This window comes from Hyla sarda, chromosome 2, assembly GCF_029499605.1.
Source record: "Hyla sarda isolate aHylSar1 chromosome 2, aHylSar1.hap1, whole genome shotgun sequence".
NCBI classification, from domain to species: Eukaryota; Metazoa; Chordata; class Amphibia; order Anura; family Hylidae; genus Hyla; species Hyla sarda.
In genome coordinates, this window is record NC_079190.1 from 15,148,485 (window position 1) to 15,175,712 (window position 27,228).

At 43.5% G+C, this 27,228-nt stretch overlaps 1 protein-coding gene across 2 annotated transcripts in view; it reads right to left on the reverse strand.

Moving 5' to 3' along the window:
- The window catches only part of ARHGEF17 (Rho guanine nucleotide exchange factor 17), a 294,467-nt gene that overhangs the window by 126,546 nt on the left and 140,693 nt on the right, over nt 1-27,228 (reverse strand). The gene's annotated exons all lie outside the window — the stretch shown is intronic.

Here is a 27,228-nt window from a genome sequence, read left to right on the forward strand (position 1 = left end):
TAGATCTTGATGCATCTCCCTCTATGTAACCATATACAATGCATTCAAAAAGTTTTCAGCCCCTTGTTTTTACATTGTGTTATGTTGCTCCTTCGGCTAAAATAAAAATAACATCTGGAGGTCAAGTGACGTAATTACGTAATTCATGAAATAAAGTCAAGTCCTCCCCCCCATAATCACAAAGTGGGAACAGAATTTTAGAACCCTTTGTTATGACACTTATACAGCATCCATTTTAGGACATCGTCAATCGTCAGCCGTAACTCCGTCCCGCCTTTTCACTGGGACCGATTGTCAATTGTCAGCCGCAATTCCCCCTTCCTCGTCAGACAAAACAGTATCACGCCTCTTCCCTCGGACCAATCCTCCGTCAGTCGTCAGCCACATCTCCCTCCTCCCTCATCCAAAACTGCCTCATCCAAAACGCCGTCATCCCTCAGACGATTCTCCCTCAGATGCGACTTCCTGCCGCATAGCAGAGAGCTGACACTGACTCTGCTCTGCTACACGGCAGGAAGGTTCTTCGTCTGAGGGATGACAGAGTTTTGGATGACTGAGGAGGGAGTTGCGGCTGACGCCTGACGGAGATTAGTCCGAGGGAGGAGGCTGGACGCCGTTTTGCCTGACGTGGGACAGAGTTACGGCTGAAGACTGACGATGTCCTAAAATGGACACCGTATACTTAGATATTTATATACTTATATATTTAGCTCTGGCTCCTACCATTTCTCTTGATCATCTCTGATATGTTTCTCCACCTTATTGGGAGTCACCTGGGGTAAATTCATCCGATTGGACAGGATTTGGGAAGACACCGCCCTGTTTATATATAAGGTCTCACAGCTGACAACGTATATCAGGGCAAAAACCAAGACAAAAGGAGGGAAGAACTGCCTGTAGAGCTCAGAGACAGGATTGCGTGGAGGCCACAGATCTGGAGAAGGAGACAAAAACATTTCTGCTACGTTTCACTCGGAGGAGAAGGGCCTTGGTAAGAAAGGTGACCAAGAACCCAATGGTCCCTCTGTCTGAGCCCTAAAGATTCTGTGTGCAGATGGGAGAAACTTCTAGAAGGTCCAGAACCATCTCTGCAGCCTCCACAATCTGGGCTTTATGGCAGAAAGAAGAAAGAAGCCTCCCCAGTAATAATACATGAAAGACACCTGGAGATTACAATAAAGAATCTTATGGATCAGACTGTGAGGAACAAGATTCCCTGGTCTGAGGAAACTGAGACAGAACTTTTTGGCCTCAATTCTGTTAAATATAGGCATATAACCTTCTTATTCTTTTTAACCTTCTTTATAAGAAGGTTATATGCCTATATGTGAAATGATTATATACCCCACTCTTCAATTTATTCTTTTATTCACCAACCCCGGTGTACGCTGTCAATTTATCCCATTTGCCCTATATCCATTATGTTTTGAATGGGAATATTATAACAAGGTTACTAACCGATATGATAAATGATCAGATACCTCACTTCTTAATTCACCAATCCCGGTGTAGGGCGTCGTCTTACCCCCTTTTTCCTTGACAGTTATATACTGTTACCTTAATGAGCTGGTAATGAGGGTAAGATTGAGGGCGTTTAGAGCTATTTGCTAACTATGACTGCTATTTGCTAACATCTATTTGCTAACTATGAGAGAGCATCAAGTCACTTTTTCCTTCTAAGTTCTAGCGCATGCGCGGCCTCTGTATTGAGAATATCTGTGGAGACATTAGCGCAGGCGCAGTTGACTCCAGCAGGCCGGCGGATGTTTGAAGTTCTCCGCAGTCGGCTTTTGACATGCGCCGCGCACCTTGATGATATCGGGAGGAAGTGTTGACATCAATTGATGACGGAGTATGACGTGGGATCGCTGGACTAGGTATTTCAGGTCCCGCATTGGTGAATGATTTTCGCACACAGATGGTGCTGATTACAAGTGACATTTTATTGGTTGCCTTAGCGGCAATGTTTGTTATAATGGACTACATTGGAGAATATGACTGGGCTCACATTGATGACATCTGAGGGATGGGTTATATATACCCCCTCCGCCATTTTGGCAGCTGCCATTGCCACCATTGCCTCTTGAGAAAGCCGCGGAGGCGGCGAAACATGTAGAGGCGGCAATTGTGTGTATTTTTTAAGCGACACCAGAGTGATACCCTGAATAGGCAGCCACTGCAGGGCTACCTAGTACTTGAGAGGACATTGATCCTATTTAATGCACCTACTGCTATATTTGGATCACATGGTTGTCAGTTTTAATCTTTTTGTTGTGGGAATTATTTTTTAACTATAAATAATAAAAGCTAATTTGTGTCCTAGCTTAGCCACATCCAGAGCTGCATTCACAATTCTGCTCGTCTTCAGAATCTGTCATTTTCCTATAAACTTGGATAGGATTGTTGGTTCATATGACGGACGTGACACTACATCTGATACAATGAAGCAGAGCAGAGCATGCTGTACAGACACTGAACCAGTAGGGGGTGCTGGGATTAATGAAGGCAGTAACACAAAGTTTTTCTAAAGTTACTAATGTTGATTACCTCCATGTAAGTACATCATGGATGGAAGTTATTGTTTTATACCAACAGATGTATATAGCGGCACGGAGTGAGCACAGTATGGGAGTAACAGTGCTGGCAGGGACTGGACGGGAAACAGAAGGAAAATGATGCTGGAACTTCATGACCTTTTCCCAGCTGTTCCTGAAGAAGCACTGAAGAACATCATTTTGTCAATGACGAAGAAGCCAAATTTCAGCATCCAAGATACTAGACCCCCTCCTCTGTAACAGGCTGTCTTTAATTATAATTGGACCCTGGGAAAGAAACCTTGGCCCCCACCCTATCTAATACTTATATACCTGAACTAAAAGGGTATTAATCAAAAAATTATACAAAGTTATCCCTCTTAGACTGCCCCATATAGTAGTTAGGTCCCCACACCTATATGGTAGTTAGGCCCCACATGTCCCCTCTTTCCCCATATAGTAGTTAGGAACCACACACTGCCCCCCATATAGTAGTTAGGAACCACACACTGCCCCCATATAGTAGTTAGGAACCACACACTGCCCCCATATAGTAGTTAGGACCCGCACACTGCCCCCCATATAGTAGTTAGGAACCACACACTGCCCCCCATATAGTAGTTAGGAACCACACACTGCCCCCCATATAGTAGTTAGGAACCACACACTGCCCCCCATATAGTAGTTAGGAACCACACACTGCCCCCCATATAGTAGTTAGGAACCACACACTGCCCCCCATATAGTAGTTAGGAACCACACACTGCCCCCATATAGTAGTTAGAAACCACACACTGCCCCCCATATAGTAGTTAGGAACCACACACTGCCCCCATATAGTAGTTAGAAACCACACACTGCCCCCATATAGTAGTTAGGAACCACACACTGCCCCCATATAGTAGTTAGGAACCACACACTGCCCCCATATAGTAGTTAGGAACCACACACTGCCCCCATATAGTAGTTAGGAACAACACACTGCCCCCATATAGTAGTTAGGAACAACACACTGCCCCCATATAGTAGTTAGGAACCACACACTGCCCCCATATAGTAGTTAGGAACCACACACTGCCCCCATATAGAAGTTAGGAGCCACACACTGCCCCCATATAGTAGTTAGGAACCACACACTGCCCCCATATAGTAGTTAGGAACCACACACTGCCCCCATATAGTAGTTAGGAACCACACACTGCCCCCATATAGTAGTTAGGAATCACACACTGCCCCCATATAGTAGTTAGGAACCACACACTGCCCCCATATAGTAGTTAGGAACCACACACTGCCCCCATATAGTAGTTAGGAACCACACACTGCCCCCATATAGTAGTTAGGAATCACACACTGCCCCCATATAGTAGTTAGGATCCCCACACTGCCCCTATATGGTAGTTAGGCCCCACATGTCCCCTCTTAGCCCCATATAGAAGTTAGGAGCCACACACTGCCCCCATATAGTAGTTAGGAACCACACACTGCCCCCATATAGTAGTTAGAATCCACACACTGCCCCCATATAGTAGTTAGGAACAACACACTGCCCCCATATAGTAGTTAGGATCCACACACTGCCCCCATATAGTAGTTAGGATCCACACACTGCCCCCATATAGTAGTTAGGAACAACACACTGCCCCCATATAGTAGTTAGGAACCACACACTGCCCCCATATAGTAGTTAGGAACAACACACTGCCCCCATATAGTAGTTAGGAACCACACACTGCCCCCATATAGTAGTTAGGATCCACACACTGCCCCTATATAGTAGTTAGGAACCACACACTGCCCCCATATAGTAGTTAGGCCCCACATGTCCCCTTTTAGCCCCATATAGTAGTTAGGACCCGCACACTGCCCCCATTTAGTAGTTAGGATCCACACACTGCCCCCATATAGTAGTTAGGAACAACACACTGCCCCCATATAGTAGTTAGGCCCCACATGTCCCCTTTTAGCCCCATATAGTAGTTAGGACCCGCACACTGCCCCCATTTAGTAGTTAGGATCCACACACTGCCCCCATATAGGTAGGCCACATCTCTCCACCACATAGTTGTTTGTCCAGGCGGCCCATGTTTAGCGGTATAGTCTAACTTTGTGTGTACCTTAAAGACGCACACACAGTTAAAGGCTGCGCATGGGAAGCCCCCCCCCCCCACTTCTCCTGCGGGCCTGGTTGCACCCTCCTGTGCCAGTGATGGTTATGCCCCTGCAACTGAAGTTCCTACTGGGCAGCACACGGGCCCTACAGAAAAGACTGGGCCTAGGGTAGATGCCCCTTTTGCCCTGCATTAAAAGGGGTACTCCGGTGAAAAACGTTTTTTTTTTTTTTTTTTTTAACCAACTGGTGCCAGAAAGTTAAACAGATTTGTAAATTACTTCTATTAAAGAATCTTAATCCTTCCAGTACTTATTAGCTGCTGAATACTACAGAGGAAATTCTTTTCTTTTTGGAACACAGAGCTCTCTGCTGACATCATGACCACAGTGCTCTCTGCTGACATCTCTGCCCATTTTAGGAACTGTCCAGAGCAGCATATGTTTGCTATGGGGATTTTCTCCTGCTCTGGACAGTTCCTAAAATGGACAGAGGTCAGCAGAGAGCACTGTGGTCATGATGTCAGCAGAGAGATCTGTGTTCCAAAAAGAAAAGAATTTCCTCTGTAGTATTCAGCAGCTAATAAGTGCTGGAAGGATTAAGATTATTATTATTTTTTTAAAGTTCCCCTTTAAAGATGGCCCTGTACAAAGTATAGTAGGGCTGCACGATTTATTGCAAAAACGTCAAATGAGGGGGGGGGGCTGAAGATAGACATGTTATGTAAAAATTTTTTATTATGTTGCATATCAAAATAACAATATTAACCTCCCTAATCTCAGTATGACATTTCCCCCAAATCGTGCAGAGATACAGAAAAGAAGCCTCACTCAGGGTCTAAAGAAGATAAAGAAAAAAAAAAAGAAGAAGCAATTTCTATGTTGGCCTGTAGGTGTCAGCACCTCCGGCTGCACTCCAAATTGGTTTTGTTAAAGAAAGGCATCTCACTTTACAGCTTGCAGTGAAAGTGAAATGTTATCACTACAAGCAGGTGTATTGTACGGCCTCAACCTAGATAAGCAGCTGTCACATGGAAAGGTCTACAGAGAAAAGTTATTCTGCCAAAAATTACTACCAAAATCCTTAACCTCTTAAGGACGCAGGGCGTATCCATACGCCCGTGGGAATTCCGGTCCCCACCGCTAGCCGGTTGGGGACCGGAGCCGGATGCCTGCTGAAATCGTTCAGCAGGCATCCCGGCATATCGCCCAGGGGGGTCATTATGCAGGAGGCAGACCACCACAACTCCCAGCATTCCCTTATGGGCATGCTGGGACTTATGATTTTGCAACAGCTGGAGGCACATTTTTTCTATGGAAAAGTGTACCTTCAGCTGTTGTGTAACTACAACTCCCAGCTTGCACAAACAGCTAAAGTGCATGCTGGGAGTTGTAGTGGTGCATCTGCTGGTTGCATAACTACAACTCCCAGCATGCCAGTTGGCTGTCGGTGACTGCTGAGAGTTGTAGTTTTGCAACAGCTGAAGGCACACTGGTTGTGAAACCCATTTATTTTTTTTTTTTACCTAACTCAGTGTTTCACGACCGGTGTGCCTCCAGCTGTTGCAAACTACAACTCCCAGCAGTCACCTTACACCATGCACCGTACATGCTGGGAGTTGTAGTTTTGCAACAGCTGGAGGCACACTGGTTTTGAAACACTGAGTAAGGTCACAAACTCAGTGATACATAACCAGTGTGCCTACAGCTGTTGCAAAACTAAAACTCTCAGCATGTACAGTCTGTCAGCGCATGCTGGGAGTTGTAGTTTTACAACAGCTGGATGTCCCCCCCAAAGTGAATCTACAGGGTACACTCACATGGGCGAAGGTTTACAGTAAGTATCTGGCTGCAAGTTTGAGCTGCAGCTAATTTTCTGCAACAGCTCAAACTGCCAGCGATAAACTACTGTGAACCCCCGCCCGTGTGACTGTACCCTAAAAACACTACACTAACACAAGAAATAAAATAAAAAGTAAAAAAAACACTACATATACACATACCCCTACACAGCCCCCCTCCCCTCCCCAATAAAAATGAAAAACGTCTGGTACGCCACGGTTTCCAAAACGGAGCCTCCAGCTGTTGCAAAACAACAACTCCCAGTATTGCCGGACAGCCGTTGACTGTCCAAGCATGCTGGGAGTTTTACAACAGCTGGAGGCACCCTGTTTGGGAATCACTGGCGTAGAATTCCCCTATGTCCACCCCTATGCAATCCCTAATTTAGGCCTCAAATGCGCATGGCGCTCTCACTTTGGAGCCCTGTCGTATTTCAAGGCAACAGTTTAGGGTCACATATGGGGTATCGCCGTACTCGGGAGAAATTGTGTTACAATTTTTGGGGGGTATTTTCTGCTTTGACCCTTTTTAAAAATGTAAAATTATTGGGAAAAGAAGCATTTTAGGTAAAAAAAATTTTTTTTTTTTTTTTTTACATATGCAATAGTCGTGAAACGCCTGTAGGTTATTAAGGTTCACTTAACCCCTTGTTACATTCCCTGAGGGCTCTAGTTTCCATAATAGTATGCCATGTGGGGTTTTTTGCTGTCCTGGCACCACAGGGGCTTCCTAAATGTGGCATGCCCCCAGAGCAAAATTTACTTTCAAAAAGCCAAATGTGACTCCTTCTCTTCTGAGACCTTTAGTGCGCCAGCAGAGCACTTTTCACCCCCATATGGGGTGTTTTCTGAATCAGGAGAAATTGGGCTTCAAATTTTGGGGGGTATTTTCTGCTATTACCCTTTTTAAAAATGTAAAACTTTAGGGAAACCAAGCATTTTAGGTAAAAATTTAAATTTTTTTTTTTTTTTTTTTTTTTTACATATGCAAAAGTCGTGAATCAGTTTTTATAATGAGGTCATTTATGGGGTATAACCAACTGGTGCCAGAAAGTTAAACAGATTTGTAAATTACTTCTATTAAAAAATCTTAATCCTTCCAGTACTTATTAGCTGTTGAATACTACAGAGGAAATTCTTTTCTTTTTGGAACACAGAGCTCTCTGCTGACATCATGACCACAGTGCTCTCTGCTGACATCTCTGTCCATTTCAGGAACTGTCCATAGCAGGAGAAAATCCCCATAGCAAACATATGCTGCTCTGGACAGTTCCTGAAATGGACAGAGATGTCAGCAGAGAGCACTGTGCTCGTGATGTCAGCAGAGAGCTCTGTGTTCCAAAAAGAAAATAATTTCCTCTGTAGTATTCAGCAGCTAATAAGTACTGGAAGGATTAAGATTTTTTTTTTTTATAGAAGTAATTTACAAATCTGTTTAACTTTCTGAGAGTTGTAGTTTTGCAACAGCTGGAGGCACCCTGCTTGGGAAACACTCGCATAATGTAGTGAATACAAAGGCTAGCCGTCATATGTAACAGGAAAAATATGCTAAGAAACGCCAATATACATACAGAAGGGAATAACGTTGCATTACTTCCGTCCATTGGGTCTCACCGTATCTGATAGTAGCGTCCGATGCGCTTCATGATCCCGGAGCCTCCGTGTCCTTGCCCCTCCGAGGCTTATACCAACACGCTCTGCCCCGATACCTTCCTACCCTGTGGTCTCTGGATGTCATTTATAGAATCCAATGCACGTTGTTGTGACTTCCCCATAGAGGTTCCCACGCGTTTTAAACCACATTGTTGACACTCGTAACATAAATCAGATGGGTAGAGTTACATGCTAAATGCGGTTTGATACGGTAAGTAGTTGTGCCATTGGCAGTAGTACATTCTTCAGGTGCGACAGGGAGGAGAGCCTCGCCTAAAAAATGCCACAATTGTGCAGCCGTGTCTGGGATTCTCTACGCGGTGACATGATAGGTGACAACTCTGACTAGGGAAGGAGCAAAAAGCCACTGGCTCTGTAGGCTGCAGGATGTCTCAGGCCTGCGGTCTACTATGGACTGGGAGGGAGGGTTCAGGCTCACACACCACAACGTCACATATTGAACGCAACCTGAATAAGGATGACAATATTTTTTTTTTTTTTATCTACACTGGGAACAACTATTTACCTACCAGGGACATCTATCTACACCGGGGACAATTATCTACCTCCAGTGACACCTATATACACTGGGGACAATTATCTACCTCTAGTGACACCTATCTACACTAAGCACAGTTATCTGCCTCCAGTGACACCTGTCTACACTAGGGACAATTATCTACCTCCAGTGACACCTGTCTACAATAGGGATAATTATCTACCTCCATTGACACCTATCTACACCGGGGACAATTATCTACCTCCAGTAACAACTATCTACAATAGGGATAATTATCTACCTCCAGTGACACCTATCTACACTGGGGACAATTATCTACCTCCAGTAACAACTATCTACAATAGGGATAATTATCTACCTTCAGTGACACCTATCTACATTGGGGACAATTATCTACCTCCAATGACACCTATCTACAATAGGGATAATTATCTACCTCTAGTGACACCTATGTACACTAAGCACAGTTATCTACTTCCAGTGACACCTATCTACACTGGGGACAATTATCTACCTCCAGTGACACCTATCTAAACTGGGGACAACTATCTACACTGCAACAACAGGTTATTGTATTAATTATTCTACCCCGAGTCCCATAGGGCTTCTGTGATTGGCTTGTTTACCCATCTATCTTCTGGTGGGTAAACATACCGACAATATTTGTCTGGCAGATTCTGCAGAGAGGAATCATGGATGTGTGAAGTAGTTTGGACGGTCTGGGCCAGATGGAGAAAATAAGGGCAAGTGAACGACTCAGTTCAGAGTATATGTCCCTGTTGTTACCGGATGTAATAGTAATTACTTATATGGTCTGCAGAGGGGGTATCTACCACTATACAGGTCAGGGGAATATTGGTCTGTGAATAGTGCTTTATCTTCAGTAACAGAATGGCAGCATTATTCAGTCACTGTAGTGTTGTCATGTTGTGGCAGTATTATTCAGTCACTGTGGTGCGGTCATGATGCGGCGGTATTATTCAGTCACTGTGGTGCGGTCATGATGTGGCAGTATTATTCAGTCACTGTGGTGCGGTCACGATGCGGCGGTATTATTCAGTCACTGTGGTGCGGTCATGATGTGGTGGTATTATTCAGTCAGTGTGGTGCGGTCAGGATGCGGCGGTATTATTCAGTCACTGTGCTGCAGTCATGATGTGGCAGTATTATTCAGTCACTGTGGTGCGGTCATGATGTGGTAATATTATTCAGTTACTGTGGGAGTAATGTGCAGTCATGATGCGGCGGTATTATTCAGTCACTGTAGTGCGGCCATGATGCGGCAGTATTATTCTGTCACTGTGGTGCAGCCATGATGTGGCAGTATTATTCAGTCACTGTGGTGCAGCCATGATGCGGCGGTATTATTCAGTCACTGTGGTGCGGTCATGATGCGACGGTATTATTCAGTCACTGTGGTGCGGTCATGATGCGGCGGTATCATTCAGTCACTGTGGTGCGGCCATGATGCGGCAGTATTATTCTGTCACTGTGGTGCAGCCATAATGTGGCAGTATTATTCAGTCACTGTAGTGCAGCCATGATGTGGCGGTATTATTCAATCACTGTGGTGCAGCCATGATGCGGCGGTATTATTCAGTCACTGTGGTGCGGTCATGATGCGGCGGTATTATTCAATCACTGTGGTGCAGCCATGATGTGGCAGTATTATTCAGTCACTGTAGTGCAGCTATGATGTGGCGGTATTATTCAGTCACTGTGGTGCGGTCATGATGTGGCAGTATTATTCAGTCACTGTGGTGCGGTCACGATGCGGCGGTATTATTCAGTCACTGCGGTGCGGTCATGATGTGGCGGTATTATTCAGTCACTGTGGTGCGGTCATGTAGCAGCGGTATTATTTGTCCCTTGTATATTGGTAATGTTGTTAAAATATAGCGCTATTTATTCGTAATGACGAATATTCATTTTTGTTTTCTTCACTGTTTAAAAAAAATAAAATAAAAAAGAGATCATCCCATGGTCCAAAGAAGGCACCAATAAAATAATTACTGTGTGAGTCGGTGTGGAGCGCGAATATTTCGTATATGAAAATATTTGCGAATATCGGCACTTCCCTCCCTTCTTTGAGCTTGTGGGCCAATGAGAAGGATGCAAATACAGTTGTCAGAGGTTAGCAACATCCCTAGCAATAGGAAAGTTGCCCCCCCCCCCCCCTTCACTATATAAGATTCTTCCACGCAGCGTTTTTTTTGCAGTTTCTGTTTTTTTTTGTTTTTTTTTTAAAGCAAATAAAATTATATACTGAATTGATAATGTTAGATATGGTAGGTTAGTAGGGTATAGTGTTAGTTAGAGTAGGGTATAGTGTTTGTTAGTTGAAAGATATAATCGCGCATACGCACTATACGAATTTCATTATGATTTTCGCATGGAAAAAAAAGTTAACGAACATAGCGAATATGCGGATTTCGCGAACATAGGATGAATATTCCTCAATATATTTGCGAACTATCGATAATTCGTATATGGCCCCTGCCGCTCATCACTAATTATGTAGCGGAAATGCTCATGGTATTACTGACTGGTATTATTGGTAAGATTTGTCTTGGTATACTGTATTTGGTCAGTAGTATGACAGTAATATGCATACTGTAATGAAAAGAACATGAAGAAGCTGCACTCTACCATGGCAATCAGAGGCTGGATGTGCGGGGAGCAGGAGACCTGAGTCTCAGGAGCGGGGGCATACCACTGGATGACAACTAGTTTCACGTCATAACAGACGCTTCTTCGGGTCAGCAGTACCTGTAGGACCTGCTGACCAGAAGAAGGGTCTATTATGACGTGAAACTAGTCGTCATCCTAGTTTCAGGTCATAACAGGCGCTTCTTCCGGTCAGCAGTACCTGCTGATGGAAAGAAATGTCTGTTATGATGTGAAACTAGTTGTCATCCTAGTTTAACATCATAACAGATGCTTCTTCCAGTCAGCAGTACCTGCTGACCGGAAGAAGCGTCTGTTATGACGTGAAACTAGTAGTCATCATAGTTTCACATCATAACAGATGCTTCTTCCGGGCCGCAGGTACTGCTGACTGGAAGAAGAGTCTGTTATGACGTGAAACTATTCGTCATCCTAGTTTAACATCATAACAGACGCTTCTTCCGGTCAGCAGGTACTGCTGACCAGAAGAAGCATCTGTTATGAAGTGAAACTAGTCGTCATCCTAGCTTCAAGTCATAACAGACGCTTCTTCCGGTCAGCAGTACCTGCTGACCGGAAGAAGCGTCTGTTATGACGTGAAACTAGTCGTCATCCAGTGGTACGCTCCCGCTCCTGAGACTCAGGTCTCCTGCACCCTGCACATCCAGCCTCTGATTGCCTCTGCTGCAAGACACTACAATAAAGAGTTTTTCTTTGGCAATTCATCCGTGGGTGAGTGCAGCTTCTTCCTGTTCTTCTTATTATTGCACTATTTCTCGTTTGGTTTAGGAGTACAAAGTTTCTCGAGACTGTACTATACCCAGCCTTTTCAGGTGTTGTACATGCTAAAGGTGCAGTACCTGCTGACTGGAAGAAGCATGTTATGACTTGAAACTAGTCATCATCCTAGTTTTACGTCATAACAGACGCTTCTTCCAGTCAGCAGTACCTGCTGACCGGAAGAAGCGTCTGTTATGACGTGAAACTAGTCGTCATCCAGTGGTAAACCCTCGCTCCTGAGACTCAGGTCTCACGCTCCCCGCACATCCAGCCGCCGATTGCCTCTGCTGCAAGACACTACAATACGGAGTTTTTCTTTGGCTAGTGCAGCTTCTTCATGTTCTTCTTATTATTGCATTTGTTGCACTATTTCTTTTTATGATCAGCTGGCACCACCTCGTTTGGTTTAGGAGTACAAAGTTTATCGAGACTGTGCTATACCCAGCCTTTTCAGTGGTTTTACATGCTAAAGGTGCAGTGCCTGATTGCCGCAATCCCTCTTTGGTTTTGTCCAATATGTATACTGTATTTATTGCACTTTGTTTTTGAGATTTACGATGTTGTCCAAATTACCTAGAAATTTCCCATTCTAAGTCTATAATGTGTGATACTGTCCGGAAGAAGCGTCTGTTATGACGTGAAACTAGTCGTCATCCTAGTTTCACGTCATAAGCCTATCATCTGTGATAATGAGATCTCTCAGGGACGGCACACTACTGATGCTGTTGACAGACCTAGGAAGGTCATAACCACAATAACCAGTAATAAGAATAGAAGTGGTACTGAGCACCACCCATACGTGCTGGAGTGATACTGTGCACCAATACACGACAGCTCAAAACAATTACACAACAGGAAAAAAAATCCATCAAAACAGTGTCTAAGGATTCACCATGTGGTGTCTGTGTACACAGTGACCAGCGATAGAGAGCAGAAGAAGTACTGTGCATTATCTGGATATACAGAAGTCGTACTGTACAAAAAAAAATCATGGTACTGTGCAATTTTACACCAGATACTGAGACTCCTCATGTACAGTAAACACAACAGCAGCAGTAGTACTGGGCACTATATAAATGTACAGAAGTAGTACTGTGCTCGTGCCATACATGAAACATACAAAGTATAAAGATCCAGGGAAGCAGTACTGTGCAGTCACCAATATCAGACACAACCTATAGCCCAAATGGGGAAATGTATCACACAGATCTTAAAGGAACAGATTATTACAGACAAAGAAATTCTTTATTTTACTTCGAGAATTGCGCGAGAGCGTACGAATCTCCTCCCCTAATATTAGACAACTAAATACCTGGAGATGGTCCTCTGATCAATGTCAAACCCATATGCATAATGCTATATGGGAGTTTTGGTATCACTTTCTGTTAGAGCACACACACTAGTATCCAGAGACCATTGTATCCAGTCTAGACAATGCTCTGTGAGCTAACCAGCCTGGACTCCAGACTGACACATTGTACACAGCTAGTCCTGCTCTCAGCTGAGAAGTGATACAATTGTATCCAGTCTAGACAATGCTCTGTGAGCTAAACATCCTGCACTCCAGACTGATACATTGTACATAGCTAGTCCTGCTCTCAGCTGAGAAGTGATACAATTGTATCCAGTCTAGACAATGCTCTGTGAGCTAAACATCCTGGACTCCAGACTGATACATTGTACATAGCTAGTCCTGCTCTCAGCTGAGAAGTGATACAATTGTATCCAGTCTAGACAATGCTCTGTGAGCTAAACATCCTGGACTCCAGACTGATATATTGTACATAGCTAGTCCTGCTCTCAGCTGAGAAGTGATACAATTGTATCCAGTCTAGACAATGCTCTGTGAGCTAAACATCCTGGACTCCAGACTGATACATTGTACATAACTAGTCCTGCTCTCAGCTGAGAAGTGATACAATTGTATCCAGTCTAGACAATGCTCTGTGAGCTAAACATCCTGGACTCCAGACTGATATATTGTACATAGCTAGTCCTGCTCTCAGCTGAGAAGTGATACAATTGTATCCAGTCTAGACAATGCTCTGTGAGCTAAACATCCTGGACTCCAGACTGATACATTGTACATAGCTAGTCCTGCTCTCAGCTGAGAAGTGATACAATTGTATCCAGTCTAGACAATGCTCTGTGAGCTAAACATCCTGGACTCCAGACTGATACATTGTACATAACTAGTCCTGCTCTCAGCTGAGAAGTGATACAATTGTATCCAGTCTAGACAATGCTCTGTGAGCTAAACATCCTGGACTCCAGACTGATACATTGTACATAGCTAGTCCTGCTCTCAGCTGAGAAGTGATACAATTGTATCCAGTCTAGACAATGCTCTGTGAGCTAAACATCCTGGACTCCAGACTGATACATTGTACATAGCTAGTCCTGCTCTCAGCTGAGAAGTGATACAATTGTATCCAGTCTAGACAATGCTCTGTGAGCTAAACATCCTGGACTCCAGACTGATACATTGTACATAGCTAGTCCTGCTCTCAGCTGAGAAGTGATACAATTGTATCCAGTCTAGACAATGCTCTGTGAGCTAAACATCCTGGACTCCAGACTGATACATTGTACATAGCTAGTCCTGCTCTCAGCTGAGAAGTGATACAATTGTATCCAGTCTAGACAATGCTCTGTGAGCTAAACATCCTGGACTCCAGACTGATACATTGTACATAACTAGTCCTGCTCTCAGCTGAGAAGTGATACAATTGTATCCAGTCTAGACAATGCTCTGTGAGCTAAACATCCTGGACTCCAGACTGATACATTGTACATAGCTAGTCCTGCTCTCAGCTGAGAAGTGATACAACTGTATCCAGTCTAGACAATGCTCTGTGAGCTAAACATCCTGGACTCCAGACTGATACATTGTACATAACTAGTCCTGCTCTCAGCTGAGAAGTGATACAATTGTATCCAGTCTAGACAATGCTCTGTGAGCTAAACATCCTGGACTCCAGACTGATACATTGTACATAGCTAGTCCTGCTCTCAGCTGAGAAGTGATACAATTGTATCCAGTCTAAACATCTGTCCTGATAGTTTGCTACAATGTATCAGCCCGGAGTTTGGGTAATCATGCAGACTTGATACATATGTAGCAATCTCTTGTGAGCAGTAGAAAGTTCTGTACAGGTTCCCATTCACTGACAGCAAGCAGATGGCAGAGGGAATAGGCATAGAAAGACTTTTAGAAAGTTGCAAAACTTTTCAATATGCTCCTTTATAGCAACAGGCAGAGGCACCACCCAACTTTTCTAGACTCCTAAACGGCGTTACAAAATCCTGCCATCATCATCATCTTTGCATTGCTAAATACATTTACCATTGAGGAGCCTGGGGAAACTATATGGCGGCCATATTGGTCACCCAGCTTTCCCAGGTATGCGACTCTGTAACGGTAGGGAAGTAGGTTGTTTATTTACATCAGCGTCCTGAAATATGTTGCAAAACTACAACACCCAGCATGCTCTGACAGCCAAAGGCTGTCAGGGCATGCTGGTAGTTGTAGTTTTGCAACAGCTGGAGGACACTTATTTACAAACAACCCATTCTTACAGCAACCTATGCCCCCCCCAATCTATAGACCCCCCCCTTCCGACCTATTGCCATCCTTACACTGCTGCGTAGCTCATCCCCCATCAACACCGCCGCCACCCCCCACCATTCATCACCTCGGTGACGTTGTTCGTGGTGCCATCTCCGCCGCCACCACCACCACCGGCCGAGTCCTTCTCCTGCATCTCCTCCGCGCTGTCCCCTGGCGACGCTTCGGCGCTGTCTCCCATCTCTCTCATGTCCTCCAGCGCGATGGTGAACTGGGCGAGCGTCCTCACCATCTGCAGCATGCGGGGTCCTCTAGGTTTCACCGACGCTCAACAGCGAGAGAGAGAGAGAGAGAGCGGCCGAGACCCACCAATAAAAAAAAAATTATAATAAGAAAAAAAAAAAAAGAAAAAAAAAAAGGCAACGCGGTGATTCCCCCCCACCCTCTCCCCCTATATAAAAAAAATTATAATTCAAATTAAAATAAATAAAATAAAATAAAAAATAAATAGCTGATTGAATGGAGGCGTCTTGTGCGGTTAATGGCTGGATGATGCAGCCCTGACTCCTCGCTGCTGCCGCCTCCTCCTCTGCATGGCTGCAGCTCTGCTGCTCTGACAGGTGCGCTGCTTCTGTCTACCACTCTGCCTAATAGCAGCCAAGACACGCTAAGCAGACAAAAGCAATCGCAGCCAGAGCAAGGGAAGGATTAGCAGGGGCTGAGCACCACATTAACACTTTCACTGGTGGAACACATCTGCTGCAGTCTATTGGGAAAGGCAGATGTAGCAGAGCTGAGTGTGTGGCACAGGTATAATCCACACAGTGATGTCACAGTACAGGTATAATCCACACAGTGATGTCACAGCACAGGTATAATCCACACCGTGATGTCACAGTACAGGTATAATCCACACAGTGATGTCACAGTACAGGTATAATCCACACAGTGATGTCACAGTACAGGGATAATACACAGTGATGTCACAGTACAGGTATAATACACACAGTGATGTCACAGTACAGGGATATAATACACACAGTGATGTCACAGTACAGGGATATAATACACACAGTGATGTCACAGTACAGGGATAATACACAGTGATGTCACAGTACAGGTATAATCCACACAGTGATGTCACAGTACAGGGATATAATACACACAGTGATGTCACAGTACAGGGATAATACACAGTGATGTCACAGTACAGGTATAATCCACACAGTGATGTCACAGTACAGGGATAATACACACAGTGATGTCACAGCACAGGGATAATACACACAGTGATGTCACAGTACAGGTATAATCCACACAGTGATGTCACAGTACAGGGATAATACACAGTGATGTCACAGTACAGGTATAATCCACACAGTGATGTCACAGTACAGGGATAATACACAGTGATGTCACAGTACAGGTATAATCCACACAGTGATGTCACAGTACAGGGATAATACACACAGTGATATCACAGTACAGGTATAATACACACAGTGATGTCACAGCACAGGTATAATCCACACAGTGATGTCACAGTACAGGTATAATCCACACAGTGATGTCACAGTACAGGGATAATACACACAGTGATATCACAGTACAGGGATAATACACAGTGATGTCACAGTACAGGTATAATCCACACAGTGATGTCACAGTACAGGTATAATCCACACAGTGATGTCACAGTACAGGGATAATACACACAGTGATATCACAGTACAGGGATAATACACAGTGATGTCACAGTACAGGTATAATACACACAGTGATGTCACAGTACAGGTATAATCCACACAGTGATGTCACAGCACAGGGATAATACATACAGTGATGTCACAGCACAGGTATAATCCACACAGTGATGTCACAGCACAGGTATAATCCACACAGTGATGTCAGAGTAAAGGGATAATACACAGTGCTGTCACAGTACAGGTATAATCCACACAGTGATGTCACAGCACAGGTATAATCCACACAGTGATGTCACAGTACAGAGATAATATACACAGTGATGTCACAGTACAGAGATAATATACACAGTTATGTCACAGTACAGGGATAATATACACAGTGATGTCACAGTACAGGGATAATATACACAGTGATGTCACAGTACAGGGATAATACACAGTGATGTCACAGTACAGGGATAATACACAGTGATGTCACAGTACAGGTATAATCCACACAGTGATGTCACAGTACAGGGATAATACACACAGTGATATCACAGTACAGGGATAATACACAGTGATGTCACAGTACAGGTATAATACACACAGTGATGTCACAGTACAGGTATAATCCACACAGTGATGTCACAGCACAGGGATAATACATACAGTGATGTCACAGCACAGGTATAATCCACACAGTGATGTCACAGCACAGGTATAATCCACACAGTGATGTCAGAGTAAAGGGATAATACACAGTGCTGTCACAGTACAGGTATAATCCACACAGTGATGTCACAGCACAGGTATAATCCACACAGTGATGTCACAGTACAGAGATAATATACACAGTGATGTCACAGTACAGAGATAATATACACAGTTATGTCACAGTACAGGGATAATATACACAGTGATGTCACAGTACAGGGATAATATACACAGTGATGTCACAGTACAGGGATAATACACAGTGATGTCACAGTACAGGAATAATAGACAGTGATGTCACAGTACAGGGATAATACACAGTGATGTCACAGTACAGGGATAATACACACAGTGATGTCACAGTACAGGGATAATACACACAGTGATATAACAGTACAGGGATAATACACACAGTGATGTCACAGTACACGGATAATACACAGTGATGTCACAGTACAGGGATAATACACACAGGGATGTCACAGTACAGGGATGATACACACAGTGATGTCACAGTACAGGGATAATACACACAGTGATGTCACAGTACAGGGATAATACACACAGTGATATAACAGTACAGGGATAATACACACAGTGATGTCACAGTACAAAAGCTGTCCAGGCATGCTGGGAGTTGTAGTTTTGCAACAGCTGGAGGCACCCTGATTGGTAAACACTGATCTAAAGAAATACCCTGGACCTGACCAGGACACAAGGGACTTTTATACGTTGTCAGGGCATGCTGGGTAATGTCGTTTTATAGTGAAAGCCACAGCTGTAGGAAATACTTCAAAAGTCACAATGCTTTTTGTGACACTAGTGCGTTGTAACAAATCCTCAGCTCTGACAGGTAGGTGGAGGGAAATCGATACAAAAAGAGACTATAGAACCACCTTATCAAAACCTGCATAGAGGAAACGTGGTGCAGTTGCCCATAGCAACCAATCAGCTCACTTCTTTCATTTTTAAAAGGCCTCTGAAAACTGAAAGTAGGCGTCTGATTGGTTGCTATGGGCAACAGCACCACGTTTCCTCTATGCAGGTTTTGATACATCTCCCCCCCATAGTACAGTGATCCCTCAACTTACAATGGCCTCAACATACAATAGTTTCAACATACAATGGTCTTTTCTGGACCATTGTAACTTTAAACCAGACTCAACATACAATATACAGACAGTCCAGATCTGTGATAGACAGGTCAGTGGCTGGAAGAACCGACCAATCAGAATGGGCATTTTACTGGTAAATCACCTGTAGTACTGAAGTACAAGCACTGACTTGCTGTCTGGTAGCGCCCCCTACAGTACAGGGAGGAACTACAAGTTCTGTGCTACTACTTACCTGTGCCAGGGTTATTTGCTCCTTTTGGACACCAGGTAATGGCGGCTCCATTTGGGACACTGCGTGTACTGTATAGGACCCTGAAGAAGCTCCTGTCCTCTACATAAACCATTGTTTCCCAACCAGGGTGCCTCCAGCTGTTGCAAAACTACAACTCCCAGCATGCCCGGACAGCCCTTGGCTGTCCGGGCATGCTGGGAGTTGTAGTTTTGCAAAAGCTGGAGGCACCCTGGTTGGGAAACACTGACATAGACAGTGATTTACAGCTCCCAGCAGATCTTTCTTACTTTTATATGTAAGGATTTGCTTTATCTCTATTAGTTATCTACTTGTTTTTCTTTAATTCTCACTTTTTCCTATTTTTTGGATGACATTTTGGGGGCTTCAGAACCAATTACCAGGTTTCCATAGAGTTCTGGTCTCAACATACAATGGTTTCAACATACAATGGTTTCAACATACAATGGTTGACCTGGAACCAATTAATATTGGGACCACTGTATATATATTTTTTTGTTTGTTTTTTTCATTACAAGTCATGTGATACATTTATCATGTGACTTAATGACCCACGTTGCGTTTTTTATTGGCATATTTTTGCCCTCCTGTAGAAGTCTGTATAAGAAGTAAAAAACAAGATTCCCTCCAAAATGTCAAAGTCTCGTTGCGCAGCGATTTTTAAAAACTTTATAAAACTTCAAAAAATTTCAAAAAAGAGGGGAAAAACACCAAAGGAAAAATGCCAAGTGACTCTGTTGTTTTATATTTCCCTACCGACCTCCAGCTAACATCTGGCTGCGGCGTTTTCTGCTATAAATAAATAAATAAATAAATAAAATTTTTAAAAAAGCCAAATCTGTGAATTTTCTGCCGTTTTTGAAAAAAAAAAAAAAACAACAAAAACAAAAAAAAAAATAAAAAAATAATGGAAACACAGCCTAAGGCTGCCTTCACATCTCGTTTTTGCAATTCGGTTGCCGTATCCGGTTTTATTGAAAAAACCGTATCGAACCGTATACATAGACATTTCATTGTAAACCGTATGCCAACCGCAGCATCAGGTTGTGTACGTTTTGCACCATTTACGGGTTTATACGGTTTTTAACGGTACATCAAACCGTAATCTACTACAGTTTTGTGTCCCGGTCAAAAACCGTACCCAACTTGTATACGGTTATTTTAAAATGGAGTTCTATGGTAACCGTATTAAACCGTATGTGCGTACGGTTACATCCGGTTTGCACAATACTGTTTTTATTTATTTATTTAGTTTTTTTTGAATTTTTTGGGGAAATTCAATAAAAAAAGAACTTTATTTAAAATGTTGACAAACATAAAACACTATCCGTTTTTTTCAAGGAAAAGGTATTAAAACGTATGCAAACGGACATCCTTTTTTAAACCGTATACGGTTTAAAAACGTGAGGAGGCATATACGGTTGCATACGTTTCGGTCCGGTTTGGAGACATACGTTTTTTGTACAGAAACGGGATACGGGACCCATATTGCAAAAACGAGATGTGAATGCCGCCTGAGGCTTAAAAAAACGTATGCATTTGCTATACGGTGATTTTTTGTGCCCAAAATTCTGCGGCCAGATGTTAGTCGGGAGTCAATAGGAAAGTATAAAATGCATTTTTTTTTCTTTTGCCATTTTTGTCACCTTTTTGTGGCGTTTTTGGGCTCAGGGCAAGTTTACTAAAATCCCTGCTGAGGAAAATTATCAAAACCAGTGTAGAGGAAGAGTAGTGCAGTTGCCCATAGCAACCAATCAGATCGTTTCTTTCATTTTCCACAGGCCTCTTTAAAAATGAAAGCAGCGATCTGATTGGTTGCTATGGGCAACTGCACCGCTCTTCCTCTACACTGGTTTTGATAAATCTCTCCCAGCATGTTGAGGGTTTGGTGATTTTTCAGGAAACGTTAAAGAAACAAAAAAAAACAAAACAAAAAAAAACAATTAAAACACTAAAAAAGTAAAAAATAAAAAAATAAAACACAACACAACAGGGATTTTTAAATTGTAAATTTCGATTTTTTCCCCCCCCTCCAATTCGTTTGTAGTCACATGACAAAGTAATGAAAAAAGGTCAAAAAACGCAGGGAATATAATAAAAAAAAATAATAATAATAAATAGGTGTACTAATACGCTCTATTCTTTATTTTTTTTGGGTGGGGGAAGTGCCACAAAAACTACATCTTAGGAATTCCAGCCTCAAAAAATAAATAAATCTATCTATCTATCTATCTATCTATCTATCTATCTATATATATATATATATATATATATATATATATAAAAAGAGTGAAAAAAAACCATGCAAAAAAATTAAATAAGAATTAAACATGCAAAAAAATTCAAGAAAAAACAGGCAAAAATAAAGAAAAACATGCAAAAAAAAATAAAAATAAAATAAAAATAAATGACAAAGACAAAAACAAAACTACACAAAGGTTTTATGGAATCCCAGCCTAAAGGATAAAAAAAAAAAATATATAAAAATAAAAAATAAATAAAAATATGCAAAAAAATTAAAATAAAACCATGCCAAAAAAATACAAAAACATACAAAAATAACCCCCTCAAAAACCCTGACGTAGGTTTGCCTTTCGTTTTTTCCCTGTTTCAGTTAATGGAGCGAATGGAGCCAAGTTGTAATACCACACGCAGCCTGAGGGCAGACGTGGAGCTGTTTTTGAAAGAAATTAGCTTGTTTTTTCTATTCCGGGATAACCCCTTTTTTCAGCATCTTCTAGAGCAGTGTTTCTCAACCAGGGCGCCTCCAGCTGCTGCAAAACTACAACTCCCAGCATGCCCGGACAGCCTTCGGCTGTCCGGGCATGCTGGGAGTTGTAGTTTTGCAACAGCTGGAGGTGCCCTGGTTGGGAAACACTGCTGTAGATTTTACAGGGACATTCGCATCATGGCTAAAGGGGGGCACCGCAGGTATGGAAGCTCAGATAGGGAGCACGGTTTGATATAAAGCAGTAAAGAGCGCACCCCATGAGAGACACAACAACAGTGCGGGGTATGGTAGAGAGTAACACCGGCACCGGCACAGTCGCCCACCTTCTCCTCAGGAGCGGCTCGGAGCCATAAATATAACCGTTACATATTCAGCTTCCGCCACCATCAACAAATCAACCGCTATTGTGCCGCCGCCTCCAGAAAATCACACAATGTCGCGGGAGATCAGTTGGGAAGAGAGGAGCGCCAATTTTATGTAACAAGAGCTTAATCGTTGCATAATGAAAAGTTCTGCAACGTCCCACCATACTATGACATTCACTACGTCAAGATCACTGCATTCTGTCAGTGAAAAGAAATGAAAGCACACAGCTGAATGCCTAGTACAATTGTATCCAGTCTAGACAATGCTCTGTGAGCTAAACATCCTGGACTCCAGACTGATACATTGTACATAACTAGTCCTGCTCTCAGCTGAGAAGTGATACAATTGTATCCAGTCTAGACAATGCTCTGTGAGCTAAACAGTCTGGACTCCAGACTGATACATTGTACATAGCTAGTCCTGCTCTCAGCTGAGAAGTGATACAATTGTATCCAGTCTAGACAATGCTCTGTGAGCTAAACAGTCTGGACTCCGGACTGATACATTGTACATAGCTAGTCCTGCTCTCAGCTGAGAAGTGATACAATTGTATCCAGTCTAGACAATGCTCTGTGAGCTAAACATCCTGGACTCCAGACTGATACATTGTACATAGCTAGTCCTGCTCTCAGCTGAGAAGAAACAATTGTATTCAGTCTAGACAATGCTCTGTGAGCTAAACATCCTGGACTCCAGACTGATACATTGTACATAACTAGTCCTGCTCTCAGCTGAGAAGATACAATTGTATCCAGTCTAGACAATGCTCTGTGAGCTAAACATCCTGGACTCCAGACTGATACATTGTACATAGCTAGTCCTGCTCTCAGCTGAGGAGTGATACAATTGTATCCAGTCTAGATAATGCTCTGTGAGCTAAACATCCCGGACTCCAGACTGATACATTGTACATAGCTAGTCCTGCTCTCAGCTGAGAAGTGATACAATAGTATCCAGTCTAGACAATGCTCTGTAAGCTAACCATCCTGGACTCCAGACTGATACATTGTACATAACTAGTCCTGCTCTCAGCTGAGGAGTGATACAATTGTATCCAGTCTAGACAATGCTCTGTGAGCTAAACACCCCAGACTGATACATTGCACATAGCTAGTCCTGCTCTCAGCTGAGAAGTGATACAATTGTATCCAGTCTAGACAATGCTCTGTGAGCTAAACATCCTGGACCCCAGACTGATACATTGTACATAACTAGTCCTGCTCTCAGCTGAGAAGTGATACAATTGTATCCAGTCTAGACAATGCTCTGTGAGCTAAACATCCTGGACCCCAGACTGATACATTGTACATAACTAGTCCTGCTCTCAGTTGAGAAGTGATACAATTGTATCCAGTCTAGACAATGCTCTGTGAGCTAAACATCCTGGACTCCAGACTGATACATTGTACATAGCTAGTCCTGCTCTCAGCTGAGAAGTGATACAATTGTATCCAGTCTAGACAATGCTCTGTGAGCTAAACATCCTGGACTCCAGACTGATACATTGTACATAGCTAGTCCTGCTCTCAGCTGAGAAGTGATACAATTGTATCCAGTCTAGACAATGCTCTGTGAGCTAAACATCCTGGACCCCAGACTGATACATTGTACATAGCTAGTCCTGCTCTCAGCTGAGAAGTGATACAATTGTATCCAGTCTAGACAATGCTCTGTGAGCTAAACAGACTGGATTCATAGAGGATTGTCTATACTGTAGCTGTAAACAGGACTAATGGAGTTTTCTAAGCTTTTAGGATGTTTCCATTCATCAGCAGCAAGCAGGGATCTGGAAGATTAAGCACAAAGATAAAAAGGCACCTTGTATAGTGATGTCCCTGAATGTTCTCCAGCTAGTGTTCTCTGGTGTCAGCCATGAATGCTTTATTGTACACTGATCTGATGCAGTATTGATTGGTACCTTTTTGATTTAATATTCAATTCAACCATCCTCTAATACCAGCCAGAAGGGCAATTACCCAACATTCCCTGCACCCTGACTTCCATAGAACTGTTCTATTAAAGGGGTACTCCGGTGGAAAACAATTTTTTTTTTACTCAACTGGTGCCAGAAAGTTAAACAGATTTGTAAATTACTTCTATAAAAAAATCTTAACCCTTCCAGTACTTATCCGCTGCTGTATACTACAGAGGAAGTTGTGTAGTTCTTTCCAGTCTGACCAAAGTGCTCTCTGCTGACACCTCTGTCCATGTCAGGAACTGTCCAGAGCAGGAACAAATCCACATAGCAAACCTATCTTGCTTGGACAGTTCCTGACATGGACAGAGGTGTCAGCAGAGAGCACTGTGGTCAGACTGGAAAGAAATTGAAAAATAAAAGAATTTCCTCTGGAGCATACAGCTGCTGATAACTACTGGAAGGATTAAGATTCTTTTTTTTATTTATAGAAGTAATTTACAAATCTGTTTAACTTTCTGGCACCAGTTGATTAAAAAAAAATATGTTTTCCCACCTGAGTACCCCTTTAAAGGGGTTATCTAGAATGAGAAAAACAGTGCCACCCTATTCTCAGGTTGTGTGTGGTACTGCAGCTCAGTTCCATTGAAGTGAATGGAGCTGAATTGTAATACCACATACAACCAGAAGACAGGGGTGGCGCTGTTTTGAAAGAAATGAGCTTGATGTGTCAGTCTTCACTGCTCTGAAGTTGTGATCCGGTGACAATCTGCAGCTTCGCTCTGCGAGGCTTCTGGAAAAAGATCTTTATCAGATTAGGATTCCTCGCCGTAAACCGCGCAAAGAACGTAGCAGAAAGAAGTGAAGCCGCCGGTTGCGTAATTCTGCGTCGTTGCCAACCTAAATTGCGAGATTCCAAATAAGGTCGTCCCCCCCCCCCCCAACATCACATGACTCACGTAGAAAGTATTCCAAGAGAAGACACAATGAATCACACCTGCGTAGGAGAACTCGTAATAACAAACGCGGTGTATATTTCTCTTTCATATATACCTATGGGGACACATCACCCTCCAGCGGCTGCAGAACTACAAGTCCCAGAAGGCTCAGACGAGCCTTTCATGTGTCGATCACCCAAACCCACATTTGCTTGTTTCAATTATATTTTTATGAAATTATATATATATATATATATATATATATATGTGTATATATTTATGAACATGAAATAATATTATATATACCGGTGTGTATATATATATATATATATATATATATATATATATATATATATACAGTGACCCCTCGACCTACGATGGCCCCGACATACGATCATTTCAACATACGATGCTTTTGTATGTCGGGGCCATCGCATAAACGGATATCCGGCAGCGCAGACTGCTTCAGCTCCCACCGGATAGCCGTTTACGGTGCCCCGTGTGCTCCGCTGACGATCACTTACCTGTCCTCGGGGCTCCGGCGCGTCCTCTTCGGGATCCCCTGCATCGTCGGCGCTCTCCATCGTCGTAATCATGTCGCTGCGCACGCCGTCCCGTCATCCAATAGGAGCGGCGTGCGGAGCGACGTGATTGCGGCGACGGAGAGCGAGGATGCCGGGGAAGCAGAGGCTTTGCCGGAGCGTCGGGGACACCCCGGGGACGCGGCGACAGGGATGGAAGGCGACATCCAGGGCAGCGTTGATGAGCGGTGACGGTCCGGAGCGGCGGGAACAGGTGAGTACAATTTCCTCTAACAGTAATCTACAACCTGCGGACCTCCAGATGTTGCAAAACTACAACTCCCAGCATGCCCGGACAGCCAACGGCTGTCCGGGCATGCTGGGTGTTGTAGTTTTGCAACATCTGGAGGTCCGCAGGTTGTAGACCACTGTCCTATACTTTAGATTGCACGGATCCCTCAACATACGATGGTTTCAACAAACGATGGTCAATTTGGAACGGATTACCATCGTATGTTGAGGGACCACTGTATATATATATACATACACTGCTCAAAAAAATAAAGGGAACACTAAGATAACACATCGTAGATCTGAATGAATGAACTAATTGTATGAAATTCTTTCGTCTTTACATAGTTGAATGCGCTGACAACAAAATCACACAAAAATTATCAATGGAAATCAAATGTATCAACCCATGGAGGTCTGGATATGGAGTCACACTCAAAATCACAGTGGAAAACCGCACTACAGGCTGATCCAACTTTATGTAATGTCCTTAATACAAGTCCCAATGAGGATCAGTAGTGTGTGTGGCCTCCACGTGCCCGTATGACCTCCCTACAACGCCTGGGCATGCTCCTGATGAGGTGGAGGGTGGTCTCCTGAGGGATGTCCTCCCAGACCTGGACTAAAGCATCCGCCAACTCCTGGACAGTCTGTGGTGGATGGAGCGAGACGTCCCAGATGTGCTCAATCGGATTCAGGTCTGGGGAACGGGCGGTCTAGTCCATAGCATCAATGCCTTCCTCTTATAGGAACTGCTGACACACTCCAGCCACATGAGGTCTAGCATTGTCTTGTATTAGGAGGAACCCAGGGCCAACCGCACCAGCATATGGTCTCACAAGGGGTCTGAGGATCTCATCTCAGTACCTAATGGCAGTCAGGCTACCTCTGGCAAGCACATGGAGGGCTGTGCGGCCCCTCAAAGAAATGCCACCCCACACTGACCCACCGCCAAACCGGTCATGCTGGAGGATGTTGCAGGCAGCAGAACGTTCTCCACGGCGTCTCCAGACTCTTACGTCTGTCA